The sequence below is a fragment of the Bufo bufo genome, unplaced genomic scaffold (assembly GCF_905171765.1).
Source record: "Bufo bufo unplaced genomic scaffold, aBufBuf1.1, whole genome shotgun sequence".
Taxonomy (NCBI): domain Eukaryota; kingdom Metazoa; phylum Chordata; class Amphibia; order Anura; family Bufonidae; genus Bufo; species Bufo bufo.
This window is the reverse complement of record NW_024400105.1, coordinates 292570-308131: the sequence shown is the minus strand read 5'-3', so window position 1 is coordinate 308131 and position 15562 is coordinate 292570. Positions and strand designations below refer to the sequence as shown.

The window sequence follows — 15562 nt, the reverse complement described above, 5'->3', positions numbered from 1 at the left end:
GGAGGTGTGCAGGAATTGTGGGAAAACTGGTCACAAAAGGATTGATTGTGAAGAAATAAGAGTGTGTGATTTGTGTGGAGACAGTAAGCACCTTGCCAAAAGATGTCCAATGTGGAATGATAAGCAAACTACTTATGCAGAGGTGGCTGGAGGGAGAAGCTTTGGTGGGCAAACTGAGAAACAGAGCAGTGTTCCAGCAGTCTCTAGGGTGGGGGAGGGGAGTGTTAAAACAGGTGATGAGTGGAAGGTTGTAGGGCAGAAACCCAAGAGTCAGAGGGTGCAGGTGAAGAAGATTGAGAAAGGGGCGGGAACCTCATCTGCAAAGGGGAGTGGTAGCAGTAAGAAGGAGATGGTTGTGGTTCCTGCTAGTGAGTCTCCCTCAGTGATAGAGACTGTGTTTGGTGATCGTCTCATAGTGGAGCCTGTGTTAGGACCTGACTGCCCAAACCCTGTGATTGGAGAAGGAGAGGAGATGGAATGCCAGGGAGGGAGTAGTGATGATGGAATTACTCCTGGTCAAAAAAATAGAGCTAGTAGTAGTGAGGATGATGAGGAGTTTATAGAGGTGGAAGGGGAGGTGGAAGGGGCGGTGGTCCCAACTTCTAGTAAACGTTTGAAGACAGGGGATGAGTGGTCCGGAGTCCTTGGGGATCCGGACTCCCCAGGTCCTCTTCTGATCTGCAGGGATTCTGGACCGGAATCGCCTGATGTTAGTGCAGAGTTATTTAGAAGAGTAGGAGGACAGGAATTTCAACATTGATTGTTATGGCTGGACAAATCTTTATCATACTCATAATGAGTTTTGTGGTTGCATCCTTAAATGTGCGTAGTATTGGGTCAGAGTACAGAAGAGCTGCTGTTTTTGACTATCTGAGAGATGTGAATGCTGATATAATTTGCCTCCAGGAATGCGCAATAAAAGTCGCTCCAGATGAGGAAGAATGGAATTTGGGGAAGTCCTTTTGGTCTGTAAGCTGTGGGAATAGGAATGAGGGAGTAGGCATATTACTTAAAAATAGCAATATTGTGGCACAGGATTTTAGAGTAATAGTTCCTGGCCGGCTAGTTTGTTTAGAAATAGATTATCTGGGTTCCAGAAGTAGGATTTTTTGTGTTTATGCCCCTGCAGAAAAACAAAGTAGAATTATTTTTTTTGAAACTCTTAAGTTGCAAATGCCAGGTAGAATGGTTACTGTGCTTGCAGGGGATTTTAACTCAATTAGAGCTGTGGCAGACAGAGCAACTGATGCTGAAGTTAAGCTGGATATGTCTTCTTGTCTCCTAAATCAGCTGATAAAGGATCTGAGGTACCAGGATGCTGGAGAAAAGGTGGAGGGTGATGAGAAATATACTTACATAGCAGATAGTGGCAAAGTGAAATCCAGGATTGACTTTGTATTGATCTCTGAAGGTGTAAAGATAGTAAAGTGTGAAAACCAAAGAGTTAGCTTTACAGATCATAAAATGGTTGTTGTAAAACTTGACTTTGCAGAATCAGTAGCTTTTGGTAGGGGGGTTTGGAAACTCAATGTAATGCTTTTGGAGAATGAAGATACACTTAAAAAGCTTGAGAAGGTGTTTAAGGGTTGTGTTCAGAGGCAGAAGTGTTTTAAGGATTTGCTTGCATGGTGGGATTGGACAAAAATGGAGATAGCTGGTTTTTTTAAGAGAGAGGGAGTAAGAATGGCAAGACAGAAGAAAGAGGAAGAAGCGGTGTTGGTAAAGAAGCTTGAGACCCTCTATAAGTTTAAACAAGCAGGTTGGGATGTTGATGAGGAGTTAAAGGAGGTCAAAGAACAAATGAGGAGGAGGTTTACAGAGAAAGGGAAAGGTATTGTACAACGTGCTAAGGTGAAACACTTGGAGGAGGATGAGCAATGTACAAGATATTTTTTCAAAAAAACCTTTGGCGCAAAAGGGGTTATATCTTCAATATTGTCTGCAGAGGGTGAGGTTACTGGAAAGGGGATGATTACTGAGATAGGTAGATTCTATGGTTCCTTGTTTGGTGTGGACAATGCAGCATCAGGAGAGGAGATTGAAGACTATTGCAGGGGTATTGATAGTAATATTGCAGCCGGTGATCTAGGACCTTTGTCTGATGCAATTAATGAAGCAGAAATAGAAAGGATGACAAATTGTATGGCCAAGGGTAAGACTCCAGGGAGTGATGGGTTACCTGTTGAATTTTATTTAAAGTGTTGGTATTTTTTAAAAGATGAGGTGGTTAAGGTGCTTCAGTATGCTTTTGAGACAGGTAAAATATCAGATTCTATGAGACAAGGTGTGGTCACATTGATATTTAAGAAAGGTGACAAGCGAGACATGAAGAACTGGCGTCCTATTACATTGCTTAACGTGGATTACAAATTGTTAGCTAAAATCGTGGCATCCAGACTGAGCCAAGTGGTTCGGGATATGGTAGGCATGTATCAGACTTGTGCTGTACCAGGACGTCGGATATCAGATAATCTTGTCTTGTTGAGGGACTTAATATTCTATGCCAAAGATATAAATCTCCCCCTAATATTAGAATCTATCGACCTAGAAAAAGCCTTTGATAAAGTGTCTCACCGTTTCATGTTTACAGTTTTAAATAAGATGGGTGTTCCTGCCAAAGTAATAAATGTGATCAAAGGCCTTTATAGGGGAGTGGAAAGTAGGATCTTGGTTAATGGACATCTAAGCCCGCCCATACAAGTGAGATCCGGGGTGAGGCAAGGGTGCCCGCTATCGCCGTTGCTCTTTATATGCGTCATCGAACCACTGCTGATAAGTATCCAGAAAGACAAGTGCATCAGTGGCTGTGTTATCCCTGGTAGTGGCGGTACTCAGGTAAAATCTATGAGCTATATGGATGATGTAGTCTTCCTGTGCAGTTCTAAAGCTGATTTGGATAGGGCAAATTTGCATCTAAGAATCTATTGTGCAATTTCTGGAATGAGTGTTAATTGGAGCAAGTGCCAACTTAGTAACTTTGGGAAACAAATACAATTTGAAGTGGATAAGGTAGAGAAAAAAGAGGATATTGAAGTACTAGGAGTGACCTTTGAGAAAAACCTGAAAGGAGAGAAAAGTTTGAGTCAGGTTCAGACAAAAGTCGAGAAAAAACTAGCCTTTTGGAATTTGAGGAAATTGTCCTTGGCCGGGAAGATTTTGGTAATAAAGTCTGTTATATTGCCCCTACTGTTATACACCTCAGTAATCTTCCCTCCTGGGAAGCTATGGGTAAAGAGGATGACTAGGAAACTTTTTGTATTTTTTTGGAGTTCAAAGACCGAGAAGATAAAGAGAACAGTGGTAATGAGCAAAAAATGTCTAGGTGGATATGATTTTCCAAATATAGAAGTGTTTTTGGGATTGCACTATTTTTTATTAATTTTTAAAACAGTAAAAGCCAGGAATAGAACAACGGAAATGATAAGATACCTGGCTGGATGGTTGTTAGGGAAGTGGGGTTGGTGTGATAGGGATATGAGAAGACCAATGTCCTTTAATTTACCTTCCTTCTATGTGATATTGAAGACCTTTTATCAGCGTTTTAATCTGGGTCAGTTTGCAACACCTGAGAAGAAGAAAATAATGGAACATATCAGAAAGGGGGAAGAGCTGTATGTACCTTGGGCTTTGAATAGGATACAGGCGGCCTGTGTCTTTAGGTTATTCAGGATTCAGGGCCTTTCTAACAGGCAACGTGATGTGTCTTGGCTGACCCTGCATAATTGTTTACCCACGAGAGCGCTCCTAAACAGAAGAGGTATTGGATCGTCTGAGATCTGCCCTAGGGAAGGCTGTAATAAGATTGAAGATATATACCATTTATTTTGGGAATGCAATTATGTTAAACAAGTGTTTCAGATCTTAAATAGGTTGCTTTTGTTTCTGTTTAATTGTGACAATTTCTGTTATGACAATGTGTTAATTGGCAGAGATTTCTCTGCAAAAGATAATGTCAGAGTGTACTGGATTACATGTTCTGTTCTGAAGGAGGTAATTTGGGATATAAGGAATTTGTTTGTGTTTAGAAAAGTGGTACTCACGCCTATGGATGCAGTAAGGTTATTTTTGTCACGTCTCCATACGGTGTATTTGTTTGATAAAAAGAAATTGGGTGATGACAAGGCGTTTGAAATTTGGAACTTTAATGATTGGAATCTGTATGTTTAAATCTTAAATTCATAAAGAAAATAACTCAGATGATGTTTATCTAAGTCGCATAGTCACTGGTAAGTGAAATCTTGCGAAGTGTAATAGACTGATGAGTTGAAAAAAAAAAAAAAAAAAAAAAAAAAAAATCTGTTCTTATCAGTTTAATATCTGATACGTCCCCTATCTGGGGACCATATATTAAATGGATTTTTCGAACAGGGAGATGGAAAAAGAGCTTGCTCTGTCCACTCCACGCATTGACCTGGTATTGCAGTACCTCCAGGACCGGTGCACCCCTTCTAATCCAGTATGAAAAAACAGAATGAAATTGAAATGGATTGCAAGCATCATCCTTCCAGCCAAGCAAGTGGAAAGTTGTGTGTGTCGTGCCTCCTTCAGCTTCTCCTCTGTCTGCCCAGTCAGTGCAGTGTTGCTTTTTGCATATAATACCTGCATCTAGTCTGTCAATCTCCTAATTGCATCAGCTGTCGGTTGTTTCCAGCACCAAGCAACCCATTCAGCCCCAGTGTCGTCACACACACCCTGGATCCAATTAAGACTGATGATTGGTTAATTGGCTTATCACCTGAATGAATTGTTTGGACCTCCCCTCCTCCACGTTTGATTTGGGCCTGTTGTGCACACCTCGGAGGGTTGCTGAGTCGTCTCTGGCAGGCAATTGACCCTTTTTTGTATCAAGTTGGCTGGATGTAACCATTTAGCTTTTGCAGTGCTTCAATAAATGAGTAAAGTTTGCCTGTGTCTCCCTCTTGTGGATCTTTTGAACTGGATTACTTAGTGGCTAAAAAGTAGCCCAGCACTTCCTATGCAGCTGGACCTACCTTGTCTGTTCAATGGACGGAACACTGCGCGTGTCACAAGAGCCTTGTCAGGTCAAGAGGTCAAAGAGGTCAAGTAAGGTCAGCTATTGGATGACATCACAAGGGCCCTGATGGAACACTCAACAATGGTGCCGTGACATCACAATCAACAATGGTTATCCTTTTTTTTTTTTTTTTTTTTTTTTTTCCTTTCACTCACTACTATTCCTATCATTCTTTCTGCTTGGCGTGCTTTGGCACCGCCCCAGGAATTTCGTGCGAAGAAAAGGCGTGTCCAAAAGTCGCGTGTGGGCGGAGCTATGCAGATAGCAAACACGAAAAGAAGCATGCTGGTGTGACTTCTGTGCGTAGGACGCGCGTGAACGTTTTCCCCGGTTTGTGAGAGAAAGAAGCCTCCCGGACTGTGTATTGGGCTGGGGACAGTAGTCTATTGCCTTCATTAGTGCTCTGCATTGGGGACCATCGGCCTGTACTGCGAACCCTTTTCAGGTTATCGCTTCTCGGCCTTTTGGCTAAGATCAAGTGTAGTATCTGTTCTTATCAGTTTAATATCTGATACGTCCCCTATCTGGGGACCATATATTAAATGGATTTTTCGAACAGGGAGATGGAAAAAGAGCTTGCTCTGTCCACTCCACGCATTGACCTGGTATTGCAGTACCTCCAGGACCGGTGCACCCCTTCTAATCCAGTATGAAAAAACAGAATGAAATTGAAATGGATTGCAAGCATCATCCTTCCAGCCAAGCAAGTGGAAAGTTGTGTGTGTCGTGCCTCCTTCAGCTTCTCCTCTGTCTGCCCAGTCAGTGCAGTGTTGCTTTTTGCATATAATACCTGCATCTAGTCTGTCAATCTCCTAATTGCATCAGCTGTCGGTTGTTTCCAGCACCAAGCAACCCATTCAGCCCCAGTGTCGTCACACACACCCTGGATCCAATTAAGACTGATGATTGGTTAATTGGCTTATCACCTGAATGAATTGTTTGGACCTCCCCTCCTCCACGTTTGATTTGGGCCTGTTGTGCACACCTCGGAGGGTTGCTGAGTCGTCTCTGGCAGGCAATTGACCCTTTTTTGTATCAAGTTGGCTGGATGTAACCATTTAGCTTTTGCAGTGCTTCAATAAATGAGTAAAGTTTGCCTGTGTCTCCCTCTTGTGGATCTTTTGAACTGGATTACTTAGTGGCTAAAAAGTAGCCCAGCACTTCCTATGCAGCTGGACCTACCTTGTCTGTTCAATGGACGGAACACTGCGCGTGTCACAAGAGCCTTGTCAGGTCAAGAGGTCAAAGAGGTCAAGTAAGGTCAGCTATTGGATGACATCACAAGGGCCCTGATGGAACACTCAACAATGGTGCCGTGACATCACAATCAACAATGGTTATCCTTTTTTTTTTTTTTTTTTTTTTTTCCTTTCACTCACTACTATTCCTATCATGCTTTCTGCTTGGCGTGCTTTGGCACCGCACCAGGAATTTCGTGCGAAGAAAAGGCGTGTCCAAAAGTCGCGTGTGGGCGGAGCTATGCAGATAGCAAACACGAAAAGAAGCATGCTGGTGTGACTTCTGTGCGTAGGACGCGCGTGAACGTTTTCCCCGGTTTGTGAGAGAAAGAAGCCTCCCGGACTGTGTATTGGGCTGGGGACAGTAGTCTATTGCCTTCATTAGTGCTCTGCATTGGGGACCATCGGCCTGTACTGCGAACCCTTTTCAGGTTATCGCTTCTCGGCCTTTTGGCTAAGATCAAGTGTAGTATCTGTTCTTATCAGTTTAATATCTGATACGTCCCCTATCTGGGGACCATATATTAAATGGATTTTTCGAACAGGGAGATGGAAAAAGAGCTTGCTCTGTCCACTCCACGCATTGACCTGGTATTGCAGTACCTCCAGGACCGGTGCACCCCTTCTAATCCAGTATGAAAAAACAGAATGAAATTGAAATGGATTGCAAGCATCATCCTTCCAGCCAAGCAAGTGGAAAGTTGTGTGTGTCGTGCCTCCTTCAGCTTCTCCTCTGTCTGCCCAGTCAGTGCAGTGTTGCTTTTTGCATATAATACCTGCATCTAGTCTGTCAATCTCCTAATTGCATCAGCTGTCGGTTGTTTCCAGCACCAAGCAACCCATTCAGCCCCAGTGTCGTCACACACACCCTGGATCCAATTAAGACTGATGATTGGTTAATTGGCTTATCACCTGAATGAATTGTTTGGACCTCCCCTCCTCCACGTTTGATTTGGGCCTGTTGTGCACACCTCGGAGGGTTGCTGAGTCGTCTCTGGCAGGCAATTGACCCTTTTTTGTATCAAGTTGGCTGGATGTAACCATTTAGCTTTTGCAGTGCTTCAATAAATGAGTAAAGTTTGCCTGTGTCTCCCTCTTGTGGATCTTTTGAACTGGATTACTTAGTGGCTAAAAAGTAGCCCAGCACTTCCTATGCAGCTGGACCTACCTTGTCTGTTCAATGGACGGAACACTGCGCGTGTCACAAGAGCCTTGTCAGGTCAAGAGGTCAAAGAGGTCAAGTAAGGTCAGCTATTGGATGACATCACAAGGGCCCTGATGGAACACTCAACAATGGTGCCGTGACATCACAATCAACAATGGTTATCCTTTTTTTTTTTTTTTTTTTTTTTTCCTTTCACTCACTACTATTCCTATCATGCTTTCTGCTTGGCGTGCTTTGGCACCGCACCAGGAATTTCGTGCGAAGAAAAGGCGTGTCCAAAAGTCGCGTGTGGGCGGAGCTATGCAGATAGCAAACACGAAAAGAAGCATGCTGGTGTGACTTCTGTGCGTAGGACGCGCGTGAACGTTTTCCCCGGTTTGTGAGAGAAAGAAGCCTCCCGGACTGTGTATTGGGCTGGGGACAGTAGTCTATTGCCTTCATTAGTGCTCTGCATTGGGGACCATCGGCCTGTACTGCGAACCCTTTTCAGGTTATCGCTTCTCGGCCTTTTGGCTAAGATCAAGTGTAGTATCTGTTCTTATCAGTTTAATATCTGATACGTCCCCTATCTGGGGACCATATATTAAATGGATTTTTCGAACAGGGAGATGGAAAAAGAGCTTGCTCTGTCCACTCCACGCATTGACCTGGTATTGCAGTACCTCCAGGACCGGTGCACCCCTTCTAATCCAGTATGAAAAAACAGAATGAAATTGAAATGGATTGCAAGCATCATCCTTCCAGCCAAGCAAGTGGAAAGTTGTGTGTGTCGTGCCTCCTTCAGCTTCTCCTCTGTCTGCCCAGTCAGTGCAGTGTTGCTTTTTGCATATAATACCTGCATCTAGTCTGTCAATCTCCTAATTGCATCAGCTGTCGGTTGTTTCCAGCACCAAGCAACCCATTCAGCCCCAGTGTCGTCACACACACCCTGGATCCAATTAAGACTGATGATTGGTTAATTGGCTTATCACCTGAATGAATTGTTTGGACCTCCCCTCCTCCACGTTTGATTTGGGCCTGTTGTGCACACCTCGGAGGGTTGCTGAGTCGTCTCTGGCAGGCAATTGACCCTTTTTTGTATCAAGTTGGCTGGATGTAACCATTTAGCTTTTGCAGTGCTTCAATAAATGAGTAAAGTTTGCCTGTGTCTCCCTCTTGTGGATCTTTTGAACTGGATTACTTAGTGGCTAAAAAGTAGCCCAGCACTTCCTATGCAGCTGGACCTACCTTGTCTGTTCAATGGACGGAACACTGCGCGTGTCACAAGAGCCTTGTCAGGTCAAGAGGTCAAAGAGGTCAAGTAAGGTCAGCTATTGGATGACATCACAAGGGCCCTGATGGAACACTCAACAATGGTGCCGTGACATCACAATCAACAATGGTTATCCTTTTTTTTTTTTTTTTTTTTTTCCTTTCACTCACTACTATTCCTATCATGCTTTCTGCTTGGCGTGCTTTGGCACCGCACCAGGAATTTCGTGCGAAGAAAAGGCGTGTCCAAAAGTCGCGTGTGGGCGGAGCTATGCAGATAGCAAACACGAAAAGAAGCATGCTGGTGTGACTTCTGTGCGTAGGACGCGCGTGAACGTTTTCCCCGGTTTGTGAGAGAAAGAAGCCTCCCGGACTGTGTATTGGGCTGGGGACAGTAGTCTATTGCCTTCATTAGTGCTCTGCATTGGGGACCATCGGCCTGTACTGCGAACCCTTTTCAGGTTATCGCTTCTCGGCCTTTTGGCTAAGATCAAGTGTAGTATCTGTTCTTATCAGTTTAATATCTGATACGTCCCCTATCTGGGGACCATATATTAAATGGATTTTTCGAACAGGGAGATGGAAAAAGAGCTTGCTCTGTCCACTCCACGCATTGACCTGGTATTGCAGTACCTCCAGGACCGGTGCACCCCTTCTAATCCAGTATGAAAAAACAGAATGAAATTGAAATGGATTGCAAGCATCATCCTTCCAGCCAAGCAAGTGGAAAGTTGTGTGTGTCGTGCCTCCTTCAGCTTCTCCTCTGTCTGCCCAGTCAGTGCAGTGTTGCTTTTTGCATATAATACCTGCATCTAGTCTGTCAATCTCCTAATTGCATCAGCTGTCGGTTGTTTCCAGCACCAAGCAACCCATTCAGCCCCAGTGTCGTCACACACACCCTGGATCCAATTAAGACTGATGATTGGTTAATTGGCTTATCACCTGAATGAATTGTTTGGACCTCCCCTCCTCCACGTTTGATTTGGGCCTGTTGTGCACACCTCGGAGGGTTGCTGAGTCGTCTCTGGCAGGCAATTGACCCTTTTTTGTATCAAGTTGGCTGGATGTAACCATTTAGCTTTTGCAGTGCTTCAATAAATGAGTAAAGTTTGCCTGTGTCTCCCTCTTGTGGATCTTTTGAACTGGATTACTTAGTGGCTAAAAAGTAGCCCAGCACTTCCTATGCAGCTGGACCTACCTTGTCTGTTCAATGGACGGAACACTGCGCGTGTCACAAGAGCCTTGTCAGGTCAAGAGGTCAAAGAGGTCAAGTAAGGTCAGCTATTGGATGACATCACAAGGGCCCTGATGGAACACTCAACAATGGTGCCGTGACATCACAATCAACAATGGTTATCCTTTTTTTTTTTTTTTTTTTTTTCTTTCACTCACTACTATTCCTATCATGCTTTCTGCTTGGCGTGCTTTGGCACCGCACCAGGAATTTCGTGCGAAGAAAAGGCGTGTCCAAAAGTCGCGTGTGGGCGGAGCTATGCAGATAGCAAACACGAAAAGAAGCATGCTGGTGTGACTTCTGTGCGTAGGACGCGCGTGAACGTTTTCCCCGGTTTGTGAGAGAAAGAAGCCTCCCGGACTGTGTATTGGGCTGGGGACAGTAGTCTATTGCCTTCATTAGTGCTCTGCATTGGGGACCATCGGCCTGTACTGCGAACCCTTTTCAGGTTATCGCTTCTCGGCCTTTTGGCTAAGATCAAGTGTAGTATCTGTTCTTCAGTTCTGTTGAGCTACGCTCCAGGCTGTACTCCTTCCATGGCTTGCCATGGTCGTTGAGCGGAACGGAGAACCACACAGCAACCCTGGGTGGCGGAACATGGGGGGAGTATTGGACTCTCATGTGAAGCTACCTTTGAGCTCTGCTGGATCGATGCCATCTAGGTCGAGTTGTGTTGAAAGCCCAAAGTGCGAGTGCCCCGGGGGGTGGTGCCCCTGGGGTGCCTAAACTCACGGGTTAAGTCCGGCCCACGAGTGACGGCACATTTGCACAAGCACTTTCTTTCTCACAATTTTAGCACACACCTCTATTTGCTCGGCTTCGGCCTTGAAGATACGAGGAATTTTTATAATTCCGGCCGAATGTCTGGGCCTTAAGGGCAAAACATTTCACTTATTTATTTTTTACGTCACTGTGTGCACTTTACACGTTGTGTGTCCACTAGGATTTTCAAGGGTTGCGGCGCCCTAACGGGTACCCCCTCCTTGAGGTCTAGGGGGGGTGTGTGTGGCCATTTTGGTTCCTCACCCCCCTGCCAAACCCCTTGGGCTCTCCCTCCGGGGAGAGCCCAGACCTTGTTGAAGCTCCTGGCTGACGCCCTGGGTGGCAGCCTAGGCGAAAGCCGGGAGCATAGATGGGCGTACCCTTGGCTTCGGCTGAGGGTTGCCATTGGTCTCAGTCCCTTGCAGGAGCTTAACGGCCCCGGAGGGATTGGGAATGGTTTGTGGGGGGCTCTTCTCTTCGGAGAGGGCCTGCGATAGACCGCGACCTAGTGCACGATTTTTGTGTGGCACGCTGCACGATTTTGGCACGAGGTGAGAGCACGACTTTGGGCTTTCGATAAAAAAAAAATTTAAAAAATCTGTTCTTATCAGTTTAATATCTGATACGTCCCCTATCTGGGGACCATATATTAAATGGATTTTTCGAACAGGGAGATGGAAAAAGAGCTTGCTCTGTCCACTCCACGCATTGACCTGGTATTGCAGTACCTCCAGGACCGGTGCACCCCTTCTAATCCAGTATGAAAAAACAGAATGAAATTGAAATGGATTGCAAGCATCATCCTTCCAGCCAAGCAAGTGGAAAGTTGTGTGTGTCGTGCCTCCTTCAGCTTCTCCTCTGTCTGCCCAGTCAGTGCAGTGTTGCTTTTTGCATATAATACCTGCATCTAGTCTGTCAATCTCCTAATTGCATCAGCTGTCGGTTGTTTCCAGCACCAAGCAACCCATTCAGCCCCAGTGTCGTCACACACACCCTGGATCCAATTAAGACTGATGATTGGTTAATTGGCTTATCACCTGAATGAATTGTTTGGACCTCCCCTCCTCCACGTTTGATTTGGGCCTGTTGTGCACACCTCGGAGGGTTGCTGAGTCGTCTCTGGCAGGCAATTGACCCTTTTTTGTATCAAGTTGGCTGGATGTAACCATTTAGCTTTTGCAGTGCTTCAATAAATGAGTAAAGTTTGCCTGTGTCTCCCTCTTGTGGATCTTTTGAACTGGATTACTTAGTGGCTAAAAAGTAGCCCAGCACTTCCTATGCAGCTGGACCTACCTTGTCTGTTCAATGGACGGAACACTGCGCGTGTCACAAGAGCCTTGTCAGGTCAAGAGGTCAAAGAGGTCAAGTAAGGTCAGCTATTGGATGACATCACAAGGGCCCTGATGGAACACTCAACAATGGTGCCGTGACATCACAATCAACAATGGTTATCCTTTTTTTTTTTTTTTTTTTTTTTCCTTTCACTCACTACTATTCCTATCATGCTTTCTGCTTGGCGTGCTTTGGCACCGCACCAGGAATTTCGTGCGAAGAAAAGGCGTGTCCAAAAGTCGCGTGTGGGCGGAGCTATGCAGATAGCAAACACGAAAAGAAGCATGCTGGTGTGACTTCTGTGCGTAGGACGCGCGTGAACGTTTTCCCCGGTTTGTGAGAGAAAGAAGCCTCCCGGACTGTGTATTGGGCTGGGGACAGTAGTCTATTGCCTTCATTAGTGCTCTGCATTGGGGACCATCGGCCTGTACTGCGAACCCTTTTCAGGTTATCGCTTCTCGGCCTTTTGGCTAAGATCAAGTGTAGTATCTGTTCTTATCAGTTTAATATCTGATACGTCCCCTATCTGGGGACCATATATTAAATGGATTTTTCGAACAGGGAGATGGAAAAAGAGCTTGCTCTGTCCACTCCACGCATTGACCTGGTATTGCAGTACCTCCAGGACCGGTGCACCCCTTCTAATCCAGTATGAAAAAACAGAATGAAATTGAAATGGATTGCAAGCATCATCCTTCCAGCCAAGCAAGTGGAAAGTTGTGTGTGTCGTGCCTCCTTCAGCTTCTCCTCTGTCTGCCCAGTCAGTGCAGTGTTGCTTTTTGCATATAATACCTGCATCTAGTCTGTCAATCTCCTAATTGCATCAGCTGTCGGTTGTTTCCAGCACCAAGCAACCCATTCAGCCCCAGTGTCGTCACACACACCCTGGATCCAATTAAGACTGATGATTGGTTAATTGGCTTATCACCTGAATGAATTGTTTGGACCTCCCCTCCTCCACGTTTGATTTGGGCCTGTTGTGCACACCTCGGAGGGTTGCTGAGTCGTCTCTGGCAGGCAATTGACCCTTTTTTGTATCAAGTTGGCTGGATGTAACCATTTAGCTTTTGCAGTGCTTCAATAAATGAGTAAAGTTTGCCTGTGTCTCCCTCTTGTGGATCTTTTGAACTGGATTACTTAGTGGCTAAAAAGTAGCCCAGCACTTCCTATGCAGCTGGACCTACCTTGTCTGTTCAATGGACGGAACACTGCGCGTGTCACAAGAGCCTTGTCAGGTCAAGAGGTCAAAGAGGTCAAGTAAGGTCAGCTATTGGATGACATCACAAGGGCCCTGATGGAACACTCAACAATGGTGCCGTGACATCACAATCAACAATGGTTATCCTTTTTTTTTTTTTTTTTTTTTTTCCTTTCACTCACTACTATTCCTATCATGCTTTCTGCTTGGCGTGCTTTGGCACCGCACCAGGAATTTCGTGCGAAGAAAAGGCGTGTCCAAAAGTCGCGTGTGGGCGGAGCTATGCAGATAGCAAACACGAAAAGAAGCATGCTGGTGTGACTTCTGTGCGTAGGACGCGCGTGAACGTTTTCCCCGGTTTGTGAGAGAAAGAAGCCTCCCGGACTGTGTATTGGGCTGGGGACAGTAGTCTATTGCCTTCATTAGTGCTCTGCATTGGGGACCATCGGCCTGTACTGCGAACCCTTTTCAGGTTATCGCTTCTCGGCCTTTTGGCTAAGATCAAGTGTAGTATCTGTTCTTATCAGTTTAATATCTGATACGTCCCCTATCTGGGGACCATATATTAAATGGATTTTTCGAACAGGGAGATGGAAAAAGAGCTTGCTCTGTCCACTCCACGCATTGACCTGGTATTGCAGTACCTCCAGGACCGGTGCACCCCTTCTAATCCAGTATGAAAAAACAGAATGAAATTGAAATGGATTGCAAGCATCATCCTTCCAGCCAAGCAAGTGGAAAGTTGTGTGTGTCGTGCCTCCTTCAGCTTCTCCTCTGTCTGCCCAGTCAGTGCAGTGTTGCTTTTTGCATATAATACCTGCATCTAGTCTGTCAATCTCCTAATTGCATCAGCTGTCGGTTGTTTCCAGCACCAAGCAACCCATTCAGCCCCAGTGTCGTCACACACACCCTGGATCCAATTAAGACTGATGATTGGTTAATTGGCTTATCACCTGAATGAATTGTTTGGACCTCCCCTCCTCCACGTTTGATTTGGGCCTGTTGTGCACACCTCGGAGGGTTGCTGAGTCGTCTCTGGCAGGCAATTGACCCTTTTTTGTATCAAGTTGGCTGGATGTAACCATTTAGCTTTTGCAGTGCTTCAATAAATGAGTAAAGTTTGCCTGTGTCTCCCTCTTGTGGATCTTTTGAACTGGATTACTTAGTGGCTAAAAAGTAGCCCAGCACTTCCTATGCAGCTGGACCTACCTTGTCTGTTCAATGGACGGAACACTGCGCGTGTCACAAGAGCCTTGTCAGGTCAAGAGGTCAAAGAGGTCAAGTAAGGTCAGCTATTGGATGACATCACAAGGGCCCTGATGGAACACTCAACAATGGTGCCGTGACATCACAATCAACAATGGTTATCCTTTTTTTTTTTTTTTTTTTTTTTCTTTCACTCACTACTATTCCTATCATGCTTTCTGCTTGGCGTGCTTTGGCACCGCACCAGGAATTTCGTGCGAAGAAAAGGCGTGTCCAAAAGTCGCGTGTGGGCGGAGCTATGCAGATAGCAAACACGAAAAGAAGCATGCTGGTGTGACTTCTGTGCGTAGGACGCGCGTGAACGTTTTCCCCGGTTTGTGAGAGAAAGAAGCCTCCCGGACTGTGTATTGGGCTGGGGACAGTAGTCTATTGCCTTCATTAGTGCTCTGCATTGGGGACCATCGGCCTGTACTGCGAACCCTTTTCAGGTTATCGCTTCTCGGCCTTTTGGCTAAGATCAAGTGTAGTATCTGTTCTTATCAGTTTAATATCTGATACGTCCCCTATCTGGGGACCATATATTAAATGGATTTTTCGAACAGGGAGATGGAAAAAGAGCTTGCTCTGTCCACTCCACGCATTGACCTGGTATTGCAGTACCTCCAGGACCGGTGCACCCCTTCTAATCCAGTATGAAAAAACAGAATGAAATTGAAATGGATTGCAAGCATCATCCTTCCAGCCAAGCAAGTGGAAAGTTGTGTGTGTCGTGCCTCCTTCAGCTTCTCCTCTGTCTGCCCAGTCAGTGCAGTGTTGCTTTTTGCATATAATACCTGCATCTAGTCTGTCAATCTCCTAATTGCATCAGCTGTCGGTTGTTTCCAGCACCAAGCAACCCATTCAGCCCCAGTGTCGTCACACACACCCTGGATCCAATTAAGACTGATGATTGGTTAATTGGCTTATCACCTGAATGAATTGTTTGGACCTCCCCTCCTCCACGTTTGATTTGGGCCTGTTGTGCACACCTCGGAGGGTTGCTGAGTCGTCTCTGGCAGGCAATTGACCCTTTTTTGTATCAAGTTGGCTGGATGTAACCATTTAGCTTTTGCAGTGCTTCAATAAATGAGTAAAGTTTGCC

The 15562-nt window shown here is 45.4% G+C and overlaps 8 non-coding genes and 2 pseudogenes across 8 annotated transcripts; all 10 read left to right on the top strand.

Annotated features, from left to right (window-relative positions):
• The first annotated feature begins 4233 nt into the window (after positions 1 to 4233).
• Positions 4234 to 4448, top strand: LOC120983563 (annotated as a pseudogene).
• A 1035-nt stretch (positions 4449 to 5483) lies between these two features.
• LOC120983512 lies at positions 5484 to 5674 on the top strand. The gene has a single exon (XR_005775087.1). It is a non-coding gene; the product is annotated as a U2 spliceosomal RNA (small nuclear RNA).
• Positions 5675 to 6707: 1033 nt separating this feature from the next.
• Positions 6708 to 6898, top strand: LOC120983511. The gene has a single exon (XR_005775086.1). It is a non-coding gene; the product is annotated as a U2 spliceosomal RNA (small nuclear RNA).
• A 1033-nt stretch (positions 6899 to 7931) lies between these two features.
• LOC120983510 lies at positions 7932 to 8122 on the top strand. Its single transcript, XR_005775085.1, has one exon. It is a non-coding gene; the product is annotated as a U2 spliceosomal RNA (small nuclear RNA).
• Positions 8123 to 9153: 1031 nt separating this feature from the next.
• Positions 9154 to 9344, top strand: LOC120983507. The gene has a single exon (XR_005775083.1). It is a non-coding gene; the product is annotated as a U2 spliceosomal RNA (small nuclear RNA).
• A 1030-nt stretch (positions 9345 to 10374) lies between these two features.
• Positions 10375 to 10498, top strand: LOC120983570 (annotated as a pseudogene).
• Positions 10499 to 11244: 746 nt separating this feature from the next.
• Positions 11245 to 11435, top strand: LOC120983544. The gene has a single exon (XR_005775118.1). It is a non-coding gene; the product is annotated as a U2 spliceosomal RNA (small nuclear RNA).
• Positions 11436 to 12467: 1032 nt separating this feature from the next.
• LOC120983506 lies at positions 12468 to 12658 on the top strand. Its single transcript, XR_005775082.1, has one exon. It is a non-coding gene; the product is annotated as a U2 spliceosomal RNA (small nuclear RNA).
• Positions 12659 to 13690: 1032 nt separating this feature from the next.
• On the top strand, positions 13691 to 13881 carry LOC120983505. Its single transcript, XR_005775081.1, has one exon. It is a non-coding gene; the product is annotated as a U2 spliceosomal RNA (small nuclear RNA).
• Positions 13882 to 14912: 1031 nt separating this feature from the next.
• On the top strand, positions 14913 to 15103 carry LOC120983504. The gene has a single exon (XR_005775080.1). It is a non-coding gene; the product is annotated as a U2 spliceosomal RNA (small nuclear RNA).
• Positions 15104 to 15562: the final 459 nt, after the last annotated feature.